Raw genomic sequence first — 15,625 nt, 5'->3', positions numbered from 1 at the left:
GTCAGCAAGGCCTCTTTGAGAGGTTACCCGCAGATGAATAAGGCCATTTGCTTTCAGCCCTTTCTGCCCATGCTGCCATACAGAGCAGAGGAGAAACAGGCTTTGCTAGTGACTGGATGCAGAAATGCCTCCTAACCCTATCCGAAACTCTAGACCCAAGCCTTTGGAGTATTCCTGTAAAAGAAATAATCCTGGGGGAGTGAGGTGAGCAGGGAAGGAGCTGGCGACTGATCTTGGCCCAGTTTGAAGTCAGCTGGAATGTGGCAGGGACAGGAGCAGAAGGGACAGAAAGGGAAGCACTACAAAGCCTTTTGGGACCCAGATGCCTCCATCTTCTCATCAGTTCAGCTGAGACGGGAAACACCAGCAGCCAGCGGGAGCTTTCGTAAACTGCAAACCTGATGCTTATGCCCCTTGCTTCAAAGAAGTCAAATGAGAAGAGAGTTCCTTAAAAGCATGTGGTGGACTCACGGTGTGACTAAACCAGGAGCAGATCTCCATAGCTGCTCTTGTTTGCTTTTGGTCTTGAATGGCCATTTTAGTATGGTTTCATCCTTCTTTTCCTTGCTTGCTCAAGGCACTGGGATGGCTATTGCCTTACTTTTCTCTGAGCTCGTCAGAAGTGTCTTTAATGACGTCAGCCCATTCCTGGGAAGGAGACTTGCTAATGAACTTGCTCCCCTCTCCTCTCTGCTGTCTGGAAAAGGGCCTCTCGCCCTGGAGAACTGAAGAATTACAGGACGTAGCAGTAGCTGTTGCATTTCATATCTTGTCAGCAGCATGATGGATTTAGCACACCCTTGTCTGGCTATTTGGATTTTGGAGAACACAGTATGCCTGATTTCTATCAGGTCTAAGCAATGTCTCATTGGGGGCCTAAATTACATGACAGAACCCCTTTAAGGGAAAAGGAAAATGAATACCACCCTCTATAAATTATCTGGAACAAACAAACTAGTTGCTCAAACTTGCTGTACTCCTGCCAGGAGTCATAAACTAGCTAGCTGTGTTTAAGAAAAGTAAAAACTGTTTTTCCTACCATGGAATAAACAGTCTCTGGGTTCTATTCCTAACCACAAATGGCAAATGTATGCAACTCTCCAAGAACCAAATTCTGCTCACTTTCCAAATTCGCTTAATCTCCAGTCCTCAGAGATTAATTAACTCGACAGGGAAGCCAACACTGAAGTTGGAATAGAGGTGTTTTTTGAAGTAAGTGCTGTTCTGTTCATCTAAAGAAGCTGCTCTGCTGAGGCCAGCAGAAAAATCTGCAATATTTAACCTAGATGTTCCCGTTTTCCAGTTTTGCACATAAAGTCTTGATTTTTGTGAACAGCAACCAAAGAAATAGATGCTAGGCATAGAAATTAAAATCTTCTGAGCCAAAGAGAAATTGTTTAACTCTCTCCAGAACTAACTGCAGAGATTTGTAAACAAACCACAGGATAAGCACACATTCATATGGCATATACAATACATGTGTGTTGTGGGGAATGGTGTTTTTGGCTTTCCCATAGAAAGAGTTGATACTCTTGAACAGAATTTGGGAGACCAGAGGGGCTGAATCATCTCATTCACCACTGGGAGTTGCTGCTTCGTCTCCCATGGGCTCCTGAGAGAGAAACACATGGGGAGCCCCAACATTGCTCCGTGCCCTGTCACATGCAGATGAAGGCAAAGAGTGTCTAATCTGCATCAGAAGGCATATCCCTCACTGTACCATGGACACCCTTTGCATACACACAAGAGTTATCAGTGTGGAGACATCACTGTGAGTTCAGCTGGGGTATCTGGTTGCTGCAACCCAAAAGTTGTTGCTGAGCTATATGACAAAAGGTTCTTACTCAGTCCTGAAAGCCCCTGTCATGCTGGTTTTGGATTTCCCTTCAGGGACATTGCCATGTTGGTGTCAGGTCAAACCTGTCCAGCGCAAGCATAGCCTCGGGCATTTCTGGAGTGAAAAAGACACACAGTGGAGACAAATACTGCTGAGATAAGTTTGGTGGCTTTGTGACATCAGTCATGGTTTAACTGAGGTTGAATGGAGATCAACAAACTGATTTTGCTTAGGGCAAGAGTCACCTTCTATTCGGGTCATACAGGTGAAAGGTAAGGGCTTCTCTCATTACTTCTCTGTGCCACTGGTTAAACTAAACCCTTAAGTTTTCTATTCGAAGACAACACAGATTTGGGAAAAAAAACATCTGAAATATGATATAGTTTCTTCAAGATCCTTCCTTCCCATATTTATATAACATACCTCTTGCCTGTGCATATAGGCCAATGTGTAGAGATCTATCACAGGCTGGAGAATAGTGTAGCATTACAAGAGAAAGTGAGGATAGTAATGATTTTTTTTTTCTCCTGGATACAGACTAAATAACAAGGAATATAATGATAATCTCTTTCTTTGTTTGGCTCCCTCACCCTTAGGAAATACAAATGAAACTCCAGTGTTATTGAGGGAGTTAGGGATCTAGCAGCATTTTCTCAAACATTTTCATCACAAAAAGAATGCCAATAGGCAGAAGTCATTTCCTCTCCACAGCCCTTCATTTAAATTACCTGACATTGCTCTGGCTATCCTGACTTCATAAAGAACACTGAGCCTGCACACAACCCATGGTTTCCTCCCTGCTGGCCTTTGAGCTGTGCATGGCTGAACTCTTGGGGCTCTCAGCAGATCACTTGATCTCTCTCAACACTGGCTTACCAACACATGTTCAAAAAGCCACTTAAACTCTTTTACACCTTGATGAACAATTCTACAAACAAGGTGTCTTACCACCATGTTAGCAAGTTATTGAGATGCTGATTTCTGTCAGATTAATTAGAAATAGCTATTTGATCTGGCCGGGCATCTTTGAAAATCCTCTTAGCACTTAAACGCTACACAAAATACAATTCTAAACTATGTCTAAACTTATCCGGTTGTCAAAAGGATATGGAATTATGAGTTTTTCTGCAAGTCTAGGTTAACAATTACATCTTTGAAAACTCATCCCGCTCCACAGTATTAACATCCTGACCATTCTTAAAATAGTTGGTCTCACGCTAAAAAAGAGAAAAAAAATTCCCACTTTGAATGTAAAATTAATCAAAAATATGTCTTGTTGCCCCCCCCCCCTCAACTTACTGTTGCTTCATTCCTTTTCCAACCTTTTGTGCATTGCCAGCAACAGTTTTATCAGTATCATGTGTCTTATCCTACCATATTAGAGAAAATCTCTCAAAAGCAAATATACATCTGCATTTTCTCCAGATTCTTGATCCATTAGGAAACTTGCCAACTGATCATTGTTAGGGATTCATTTCCCTTTGCAGGAGACATTGCTTCGTGATTTCTAACCAATACAATGTGGAAAACAACAAGCTAGTATGGATTTCAGAGGGAAGTTTTCAATCCAAACCAAGTCTGGAGCTCATCACCTGAGATAGCTTGTTTTATACCTTAGGATAAGATACCAACTCTGCTGTTTCATCACATGCCCTCTAACCCACTGCTATCTGAATAAAACATGCCCCTTTTCAACATGTAGTCTCTGAACTCGCTTCCTGTCCTTTGACTTCATACTCTCCTCTTGACAGATTTCTTGGGAAAGGACTAAGACAATAGGATTCCCCAAAGCACAAAAACATTTCTTTACAGGAAATAATAATTCCTGGGGGCTACGCTGTAGCAGAATTCTGTGTGTGGTCATTCTACCTTCTGATTGGTATTGCACACAGGAAACAGATTGAGAGCTTGGTGATTGATGTGGGCTGCTGGATCTGGTCAGAGGAACATATGTGTATTAGCTCTCTGACCTAATCATGGAGAAAAGTTTTAATACCTTTAAAAAGTGCTCAATTGCCTGATTTTACCAAGCTAGTTTGACACATTACCTTATTCATAAGCTATCATTTTCTTCCCAAGGGCATACAAACTGGGTAGCATGGAAAGGCATGTTCAACTGAATATTGGTATTCAGCTGTGCAGAAAGAAAATTGAATGGGCAAAAGGTCCAGCTGGATATCAATGCCCTGGACTGGCTGTCATATCCAAAAAACAGGAGAGTCTCTCTTTCAATTCGTCTCTCTATGGTTCAATCTACAATCAGCAGGAATCCTCTACATACTTCTTAAGACCACTAAATTTAGAGCAGAAAGGTATGGCAACAGAATAAAGCTAATGTGAGCAGTAATGATCACATCAAACATTCACCTTCACCTTTCTGGGGAGGCTGTTTGTTTGTTTGTTTGTTTTAAAGTTTTTAAACAAAATTACAACAATATATGAAAGAGGCAGATAGTTCTGACTGCACTAATATTTGTCAGAGCAGCATGTTAGTACGCTCCTTATACAATCAGTTAGCTTTAAAGCCTGCCAATTCACATAATCATTTAAGTCTACAGAACAATATCCTATGAGATTTTTCCATGATACAAGATTAAATGTGTACTAGTAAAAAAGCTCCAGTATTTCTGGGTTGCCCAGTGCAATCTGTCTGGCCCGTGAGCATCTTTTTTGGACATGTAAGTTCTTCAGTACGAGCACTGTCTGTACTTAAAATTCTGTACAGCAGAGCACAGAACAGATTGTTAGTGTTTAAAAAGAAAATCATTAGTATTTCCCCTACTTACCATACTAGACATTCCAATAGATGCCATCAGACTTTCCCAAATAGCCTCCGCTAGTGCCCAGGCATACAAGTGGCAGTTCAAAAACCTTTTGTTATGACTGAAAACCCATTTTTCAACCAGAAATACTGGGAAACATCCACAAGTATTAACTAGAATTTCCATTAAAGTGAGATTTTCCTCTCTGACACTAAAGTATGAAGCATCTATTAGCTTTGAAAAGTGAGATATCCCTTGAGTTATCTTGTTGCCCTGTTCTAAACCTCCTAAAACTGATACTATCATAAAACATTCTTCCTAAGCAGCACCAGGAATGAACCTGCCCCTTTCTGTTTTGCTACCATGTGCTGGCTTTCTGGAGTAGATAGGTCAAAGTGGACCAGTGCAGGTGGGGACAAAATGTATGGACCAAAATGTAAAGGGGAGTGAAATGCTGGTATAAGGAGAAAAGCACCACTTGAGACCATCATTCAGCAAGCATTTTCAACTCTTGGGCACTCAGCAGTTTGCTAAATGCCCATGTGAATTGCTTGGTTTTTCTCACTCTGCTGCCACGCTTTCCCTTCCATCCTTCAGTGTACACAACAATTTGTGCTGCAAGACACTGTACCCTCTTGACTATGTCAGGAGTCATGGTGAATACGTAGCTCGCAGCTCATGTACAAGCTGTGAAATCAGTAGTAAAACATGCCAAATTTATACAAAGGGAAGAGGAGTGCAGATTAATCAGGATCTCCACTGTGGGGCTTTGGATGCTGTCCTCTAGGACTATGTCTCTGAATATCCTACTGTCTTAAACTCTTCTTTAAATGGTACCCACCACTACATGAGCAGGTGTTGCAGGTGTCTTGGGTGTCTCCAGTGATAAATACACCATCAAAACACAAACATACTCTTACGAATCGGGCCATTTTCAACAGCAGAAACGTGAAATCAAGCTTTAGAAACAATGTGTAAGATGAGCATTAACGCATGCTTGAATAATATCTCCAAAGTAATGCAGGACACAGGGTTTTCTAAACAAGTGGCCTGGGAGGCAGCCACACCAAAACCAGCTCCCGTGGAAGTGCCAAAGATCAGATCGGCAGCCTAAGGCTACATCCCTTATTTTCTGGTAATCTCGGGCACACTCTTCAGAAATGTGCTTTACTTTTTGGATCTTTAGAGGATGGAAACTATCCAGTATAAACTGTGTTGAGACCACAGTTTGGAAACACTGGGAGGAAAAAATAAAGTCTAGGCTCATGCCAACCTCATAAGCACAAGGCGTATACACTGCTCTTATTTAGAAGTGCAAGTCTGCAGCAGTCTTACTCACCCGGGGGAATTTCTCCAGATTTACACCCGCATACCTGAAAAGAATTTGGCATGAAATCTGTTGAAAGGAACAGGGGAGAAGGACGTCCAGAGTTCAACGTATAGCAGCCATGGTAAACAACAAAAAATCAAACCACGCTAGTGTCTGAAAGAGCCCAAGTCAAAGCCTCGCACTCCTTATCCTTTTCCTTGTGACATTTATTGCAGAACCCTAGAGAGGATGGGAGAGTATGAGGCGATCTTAGCTTTGACGCTGGAATGTAAAACATTTTCCAAACGGGTGAGGGGAGAAAGTTTTCTTTAAACATGTTCCAAGAATAGACCTGAGAAAAATGCCTGATCTGAAAACGCCTGGTGAAGAGACGGCCTTTCACTGAACGACCTCCCCTTTGAAGCTGCAAAAGTGTATGTGATTGAGGATGCATTTTTGTCACAGCTGCCTTGGGAGTCACATATCCTGTGATCACCGTGTTTTATTTTATTTTAATCTGTGACGTTTGACATTTTGAAGGGTTTGCATGTGGTGGACGTGATGGTAAGCAGTCGGATCACACTAGGAACGTCGATAGCTGCCAAGTCAAACACTAGAGCCACACAGGAGGCTGGGACAACAAGGACTCAAGGGATTTGTCGCTGGTGGTGGCAGCAAGGGCCATGGGATGGATTTCAGAAGTGAGGCAGGCAGCATCTAAGTCTTGTCTACATTTGAAAGATTTTTACCATCTCTGGCCCAGCCAAGAAGACATTTTGCTTGCACTTTCCCAGAGAGAAGCAAGCCATAGTGAGAAATGTCTCTTTTTTTGTTGCTGCTCTGTGTTTACACTTTTACCTACACAAAGACATTTAGCAATGTCCACCGGATGCTTTCACAAGTATAAACTTTAACTGCATTTTCATTTCTGTTTTTCAAGGTTGCGTGGCTCTGCAAAGGCAGATGTAAGACTGTCCTGTCCTGCTATACTAATTGCACCAGGACAGCAATTTTAGTCAGTACTAAATATTCAGTTAAATGCTATTCAATTTCTTTGAACAGTTCTAATTGCAAACTAGGGGTTCTATTGGTTAAAATACCATGATTTGTGACCCCAGAAATTTTGCTACTAATACTTAGTGACTTTTTCTTTGGATTCTCCTTGTATTTTCTCATGCCTTTTTGTTCTTATTTTCTGTGTCAATATATCCTTCCTAAATACGGCTTAAACATTTATCAAAACACATCAGTCATCTTTAAAAAGAGGTCTATTTTCCTAACATTATTTCTACATGTGAGGAAAGTCCCTGCTAATGAAAAACAAGCTCCCAAATGGCTTACATATGCTGCTTGTTTTCAGCAAGAGCCTGAACATATTTCAAACCTGGGTCTGTGTTTGCAAAAGTAAATAGTTATGATTTAGGAATAAATAAGCGACGAAAACTCGGGCCATTGACATTGGCAGTAAGGAACAAGGATTCACAGCATCTCAACCATTTCTCTGGAAAACAATTAAAAAAAAAAAAAAAACTAGCTCCTGATGGCTTCTCTGGGCCACCAGTCTTGTCTCTGATTTGGGCTGAGTGAGTTTGTGTGAGAGTGAGGAAGAGGACGGGCCTGGCCCTGGTGGAAGGCGCTGATGCCTCTGGGTGCTCGGAGGAGAAATGATTTAGGAGAGTCCCTCCAGGGGAGCTTGAGGAGGTGCTGGGAGATATTGCAGAGCAAACAGGACAGGAAGAGACCCCCCGCGCTGTCCGACCAGAGTCTTCCCAGCACGAACATATCATGCAGAACCTCTCAGGCGGCTATCCACCACCATCTTGACAGCAGCTTGGTCTTACCCCCTGCTCCTCCCATGGGAAAGCAGTTCCAGGACCTCCCTGCTCTGGGCTTGCTTCTAATTTCCGTCCTAAATTTATTGGTGGCCGGTTTATAACCATTTGTTCTTCTGCCAAACACAGCCCTAAAACTGAAAATAAAAATTAAAAGAAGTCCCTTCTCCTTCCCCACTGTTTACCCCCGATGTATTTATAGAGCGCGATCCTATCTCTCCCCAGCCACCCCCTGGCTAGACTAAACAAGCCCGACGTGCCGCGCCGGGCTGGGGGTCTCTGAGATAAAATGGAGGGCTGAGGCGGGGTCCCCCAGCCCCACTGAAGCTAAGCGGCAGGGAGAGCTGCTGTCAGGGTCTGACAAGGTATTTCTGACGGTTGCCCTCACCCTCTGCGGCTGCCCATGGCTGAGACAGATGAAGGTGTGATTTGGAGGCCAGCTGGGGATGTGTTTCACCCTGGAGGAGCTGCTCCCTGGTGCCCAGCCTCATGGTGGCACCATGGCCAGGTGGACCTGCAGAAAGAGGTTTTTAACTTTGAGCAGCCGACGAGCTGCAAATTCACAGCCTGGTTCACTGCAGCTGGCTTTTGCTCTTGTGAGGGATCTAAAGGAGCACGACCACTCTCTCCCTTCATCCGGGAGCGTGTCTGTCTTTGCACTACCCCTCAGCAAGGCACGAAGCTGTGCGGCCGTGGCTGCTCATAGGCTCTGGGCCTCATGCCGTGCAGCAGAGGCTGAGGCCTGCTCGGTGCGTGCATGTACTTCACCCAGTATTACAAGGCAAGAGCTTTCAGTTTATCATCTCACTGGACAAATGATACAAGGAAAGCACGGCTGAGCAGCTCCAGGCTTGGCATGAAAGGCTCCTAGATAAATCAGTGTAACGTGTGGCTTTTTTTGACAAGCTACCACCCAAAAAAGCCCCAGAGCATTCTGAAATACGGCTGAAAGCAAACAGGGCTTGACCACATGCGATGGCAAAATTTATTAATCTCCTCAGAAAAACTTCTTCCACAGCACACAGGAAACTTTTTTGCTTTTAATTAATGAGTTGAACCACAGCAAATAAAAAAGGTTAACTGCTGTGGGATGGCTACGTCTCTTCAGCCCCGTGATCAAATAAAATGCCCAAATAAAAGCAAAAGCAAGCATCTTCCTGCCTGGATGTTGCCACGGCGCACTGTCAAGAAGTTGCTGAGGTCTCTCTGGCTCCTCGCCTAATTTTTTGCCCCAAAATGAAATGCAAGCCGCTTCTGGGAGGAAAAGCAGCAATGGCTTTGGAGCAGACAGCAGTGTGTGACAGCTTAGGACTACGAGTGAGGAATGTCAGCTCGGCAACTCCAAGGTGTTTGCTGCTATAAATTACAGTAAATTTACTGCACTAAAAAATTACCAGTTTCTGGAGAAAATTATAGGCAACGTGTCAGCCATAAATGATTTATGCATAAAACAACCTGTACTGCGGGAACCCAGGGGGTATAATAACAAGACAAAAAATCATTTAATCTTGTATGTAAATTTAAGCAGGCAGGAATTTGGGAAGAACTGCTTGTTTTTATTCCATCTTGTATTGCTGCCAAGTAAAGACAGTACTTGAGCAGAGAGGTGCTGATGTGGAGCAGGTGGATAGGCTTGCCAATTTCCAGCAAGATACATTTTAAACTGCCTTTTTGGTTTCAGTTCAACACCCTCTGAGAATAGATTGGTTTCCATTTGACAAGAAAGGAGTCAGAAAACCAGAAGACTCTTTCTGGACTAGATAAGCTCGGCATGAGCAATGCTGTCTATGGGCCAGATAAATCTGAAACATGTCAGCATCCAGTGAAAACGTGATTCCCCCACCCTCATCCACATGCAGTAGTCCATTAATCCTTATGAGACTCCTGCTGGAGTGAGACCGTATGAGAGCACAGGGAGCTAAATCAGCTCAGATTCGGGGAATCAGCAATGGGTCAGGCTTCACAGGAAAACAGATACTTCACATCAAGCAATTGCAGGTAGACAACACAAGACAGCTAAGAAGTAGCATCAAGTTTTCTTTCTTTTTTTTTTTCTTTTTTTTTCTTTTTTTTTTTGTTTTGTTTTGTTAATAATTTGTTAATGACCTGAAAAGAGGTAATCCGGTTTTACGCAGCAAAAGAAGATGGCCAGAGTCCACCTGGAACTTCTGTGAGGGACATCCCAGCCTGCACATTGGTGGGACAGCATGCACCAGACTCCTGCTCTCCAGGGGAGCAGCGCTGGGCCATGGAGAAGAAGCAGAGCCCTGGCTCTATGTTGCTCCATCCATCCCTCACGGTCCCCCTCCCTCTAAAATGAGGCAGAAGCCCAGCAGCTCACCCAGGCAGTGGTCCTTATGGCACAGAGGAAGAGAGGGTGTCCCCTTGCTCTTGCTGTCACCACCAAGGAACAGCATGACCCAGCCCTGTGGGATGAATCCTCCATGTTGATATGGAGCCAAGTCCTGCTGCCTTTGTTATTTGCTACCCAAATAAAACTTTCCTCAGTGGCTTCACTAAGGACTAGGACTTAAACAACAAGGCCCATGAAATATTTACCATTACTGTACATGATAATGAGTTTTCTGCATATCTATATGCAATACACATACCCCCATATAAATGCAGCACACACACACACACACATATATGCAATGTGTCTGAGTTATGAGAGCTGTGGGAGTGATTGCCTGGAATTGTCTGCCCATAGTAAATTAAATATGACAGTTCTACATCTGCATTAATGTTATTACTTTTTTTAAGACTTCTTTATCTAGTATTGGTCTCACAGGCTGTGAGTATAGGTCACATTCTTCTCCTTTTATTCTTCTTTTAGCAGAATAGCTACAGAGAAGGTCTCATTTCTGCATAGTCTCAGAGGGTTTAGGGTTTACCTCACCCTACAGGGTTGTTCTTACATTCACTAAAATTGGCAAAACTTCCTCCTTCCTAAAGCATTTGCTCAGAGAAGGCAGTAGTTACCTGCCACATCCAGACAGTATGAACACCTCAGGGATGTGTCAGAAGAGTTTTCTCTTTGCTTATCAGTCCTGCATCAAGAAGAATGCTCCTGAATATGTTCACACTTTTCTTGGCTGATTTCTTTGAGCCCATCCTATATAAGACGTTATTATTAATGTATGAGTTGAAAAGTGCCAAGTCCCACGGGAGGTTAGGGGAAAATGGCACCCTCATGGTGTGCTATCCACAAGCCGCACTCTTTCACTGAGGCTCAGGATGAACTAATTACTACAGAGGTCTTTGGAGAAAAAGGGGCCTCAGCAATAACCTATTGAAGAAGTTTGTGCAGTTCTTAAAAACAAACGAACATCTGTAAGAAGAAGTTCAAATGGAAACACAAATTGATTTACTTGATGTTTTGCCATTTATATGGTCAGGGAGACAGCTCAGGACAGAGCCAGTTAACAGACTGAGGTTAGAAATTAAGAGGACAGGACTTAACTTTCCATAGCAGCATGTTTAGACAGGAAGAAAAAGATGTGGTTTGTGTTTAGTGAGCAGCTAGTGAAATGAAATATATTATGTATATGTGCTAGTACACCCTGATTCCCTGCCTCACTCAATTTTCTGCTAAGATACCATAAAGCTGAGTTACTGGCCAGCTGCACCCAACTGTGCTGCTTTTTAAACATTATGATAGTATTTTAGACAAGTAGGTAAAAAAAAAAAAAAACAACAACATGTGAGCTGCCTAGCATGAGTTCACCAATGCAGAGTCTGAGCGCCAAGAGTTTCAGCTGTGGTGCGACCTTAGCCACAGTCTTGTGATCCCAAAGGCCTACAGGGGCAGAGACTTTTCAAGTATCATTTCTCCCACATTCAGACCAATGTCATAGTCAATCACAGGTCAAGAGGTGTGGTACGTCCCCAGAGGAGGTGTGATGCTGTGGTTTCTTCTCTGCTCCAAGATCATCACACCAGCCACTGCTGGGAGGAAGGTTGTGGTGCTCTGCTGCTCCAGCATTCCTGCCTCAGGGTGCGAGGCAGTCATGACATCCTGCCTAAAACCAGGGCATGCAGCTCATTTTGTGGGAAAGGCTGAAGAAGAAGAAGCCTGTTATACAAGTCTCCCACTCAAGGTGCCATGCCTGGGAGGAGAAAAAGTTTGGCTTGAGCTGCATCATGACTTCGTCTGAACAGCCAGTGTGTAGGATCAAGAGCCTGCATCTGTTTAAAGACCTTCAGCAAATAATCCCAGTCTTTCTCAGAATGTTGTTGTCCTCTCACTGACAAACTGCTACTGAATTTACTAGTGGGATCTTGATTTGGGGACTTCCCAGCAATATAGTGTTTAGGAGCAGGGCCTCAGACAACTCAAGTCAGTCAAAATTTTATCATGTATTTCCACAGAAAAAAGATTGAACCCTATATAAGACAAATTCTACAAACGAAAATTATCACTTAACTTCAGTCCAGTACATCTCTGTGCAGGAAACTGTGCATTTTCATGTTCCCAAGGAAACAGCACAAAGCATCAGTTTACATGTCTTGCTCACCAGAAACGATCACCTGTCCTGCACTTGATTACATATAGCACAAATATCCTAAAGGAAAATATGAATAGAATAACTTTAAGAATAATAATAACAACCCTAAGGAGAGATGTACTTGTCTCCTATGTTTTAAGGAATATGAAATTGTCTATACTCAGCCTGGCAGACTTCCCACAATGTGGGCTCTTTTTTTTTAATTCCCATCAAATTTTACTGCATTTGTATGATATGCAATTAATGAGCCATAGAATCATCGAAATTAGAAATGGAAAAGATGCATTAAGTCATCTAGTCCATCCCCTGACAGTGCAGGATTGTTCCCTACAGTGTTTTTTTATATTTTCTAATGCTCTGTACAGTCCAGATTTAAACGTCTCCAGAGATGGAGCTTCCACCAATTCATTTAGAGGAGTGCTCCATGGTCCTGTAGCTCTCACACTCTGGAAAATTTTTCCTCATAAGGCCATGTATATCTTCCTTTCCTCACTTTCACATCTTCTGTTTTAGCTATAATCCCTTCTACCAACTCAAATAATTCCCCTCCCTCTTTATATTTATACCTTATGTCATCATGTCGTCTCCTTAAAGATTGCTTACATAAACTATACACATTTAGTTTTCATGCCTTGCTTACATGCCCAGCAGTTTCCCTCCAGCCCTTCAATCATTTTTTGTTGCTCTTGCTGAACTTCCTCCACATTGTCTGCTTCCCTCTGATAAAAAGGCAGCAAAGGCAGACTTCCAGGTATAATTTTTCCAGGTTTGTACAGGAAAATGATGTTACCAACCTGCTCCACACCATTCAATCACCGTGGTGTCTTGGCTTCTGTATTCCCTTGAAAATGCATATGTGATTTTCTGCCCACTATTCTCCTTACTGCAGTGGTATATTATTGTTTGGATTGCAAAAACAAACTGCAGTAAGATCTCTGTTCGAAATGGATGATATTAGCAAATAACACGTCTTAGGTTGTCAGAAAAAGAAATGGGAGAGAGTAAAACAAGCTTGGAAAGTGGGAAGATGTACCATTGATTTGTCCCACAATTTTGAGAGGTCTCTAGCAACATTTTAAAGCACTGAGAGCTGGGCTGTGTCTTTACCCACTAGATGACTGCAGTTCAGCATTTTTGGTTATCATACTAGCCCCATTATAACTACTGTAAGCTTCATCACAAGAGCCCTTTCTTCCAAGATTTTGACCATCAGTAAGGCAAAGTTTTAAGGGATGTGAGGTTTCATCACTTCATTTTAGGATCCAAGGGGCCTGGGAGTTAGTCAGATGGTCCGTCATCCCATAGAGTGCAAGATCAAGCCTTTACTTTTAGCAGGGAGGCAAATGCTGAGAAGGACCAAATGAAAAATAAGGAGGCATTGAGACATCAGGCACCACAAAAATGACGATGGCATAAAACTCTTAATAGAATAAAATAGGTGGATGCTATAGCAACAAACCCCAGTCATGGTATTTCAAGTGAAGTGATTTCTTCTTCCACTCTAAATCCTTTTAGTGTGCCTGCTATTGAATATCCCATACAGGTGGAGTACTATAAATTCTGATATCTAGCAGCACACACCGTTTGAATGAACACTTTATTTCAGTCGAGGCGCAAGTATTAATAGCAACACGGATCCTTCCTTTCAACCCCTTCCCTTCCCCAGAAAAATTTATTTCTCCTGCCTTTGGCAAGCCCTGCTCTGGGGGAGCTCCCACAGTAGGAACAAATACAGTGAGCGAGAAGTAATTCTAAAACTCTTTTTTATGATAGACATTACACATGTAAAGCTGTCTTGACCTATCTGTCTGTTTCTCTCAGGCTATACCACTCTGAAAATTAATTCTTAATGAATCTTTAAATGTGTGAAGAGCAGAGCCATGTGCTCAAGCAATAATAATTAACGCAAGTGAAACTGTAAGCTTCTTAGGGCAGGAGGGAACATTTTGCACTTGCCTGCTAAGAGCCATCCACCTCTGTGAGCTGAGGTAAGTAGTAATATAAAAGAGTAAATAACCTGAGAAGAGGGCATCATTCCCATCAGTTCACTTTCACATACATTGATCCAATAGCCAGTGCATCTTTTCAGAAAAATGGGATTTTTTTCAAATCATAGCTGGTTTTTGACAGGGTCATACCAGAGAAGCTGCAGCTAGGAAAGACCTACTGGGTCGCCTGCTCTGTTTCCCTTAAAATGCAGGATTGTCCTGCCAGTGCAGCCTCTGGAAGGGGATCAGCACAAGTGCCATGAGCAAGCAGATCAGGAAAATAATTCACGGTAACTGAAAGCACCTGTGGGGGCAAAGCAAAGATGGAGTGAAAGCCTCTGCAGCTGACCGTCATCTTTGGCTCCTTGGAAATGGTTTCACAGTGGGATAGTCCAGGTGGCATATCAATCAGTTCAATGTTCTTCTGTAGCCCAGTGCTTAACCATTAATAAGCTAAATTCAAAGATTTGCACTAGTTTGGGGGAAATAGTTTATAAATGGAGCAGTAAGAAATTCGCTTCACAGTGAACAAAATTATTTAATCCAGTAGGCAATCCCCATCAAACACACCTTGAAGTACAGGGGTGAAGCAGAATTTCCTTAATAGCACTGTGATATTTCTGAGTGGGATTTCAGTGTTTTAACTGCTTGTGCAAGCCAAGCACAAGGTAAAACTCTTCAGTCCTTTCTTACACTTCTCTGCACATCAGGGTCTTCTCCTGCTGCATCCTTTTTCCACTGTATTGAGTAACTGCGTGGCAATTTGCCCCAAGTCTAACTTTCTTGCTGCTTCTGGAAGGACTTACAGGTATCTGTAAAAAAGCCCTGCTGCTCTGCAGAGAGGCTGAATGGCCCTGTTTTAATCTGGTGTCCTGGCCTCATTATTTATGGCCAGGAACCAAAACCTGAACAAGCCATTTCCATTTCCATTGGGAAAGTCTGGATCTGAGCTTCCCACTCCCAGCTTTGCTCCTGATGATGTCAGCCAACACCACCAAAACTGCTGTCATCTCTGAAGCAGTCCCAGCTACACCGTGTAACATTCCTGGCATTTACCACATGTGTAAGCAGCTTGACTGGTTAGAAAGCAAGGCTTGCTCTCCTGCCCCTGAATGGCTGCACTGGTGCTAGGCTGGAGGGGCAGCCACCGCTTCACGGAGGGGTGATGCTCAGGCTGCTGGGGCACAAACCTGGGGTGATGTGCCACTGAAAACCTCCAGCCCGGCTAAACCACCTCACCAGACAAATATTTATATACTGCACATCCAGAACAACTGAGAGAGAAACCACCACAGAGCAAGGCTGCCAAATGCCACGTGCGAGTTGTGCTCTGCTGGTGGCAGAGGGAGGGCATTTGCCCAGGTGGGACCCTGCAACTTTCTCCTTAAA

The sequence above is a fragment of the Cygnus atratus genome, chromosome 2 (assembly GCF_013377495.2).
Source record: "Cygnus atratus isolate AKBS03 ecotype Queensland, Australia chromosome 2, CAtr_DNAZoo_HiC_assembly, whole genome shotgun sequence".
Classification (NCBI taxonomy): domain Eukaryota; kingdom Metazoa; phylum Chordata; class Aves; order Anseriformes; family Anatidae; genus Cygnus; species Cygnus atratus.
This window is presented reverse-complemented; position numbering follows the sequence as displayed.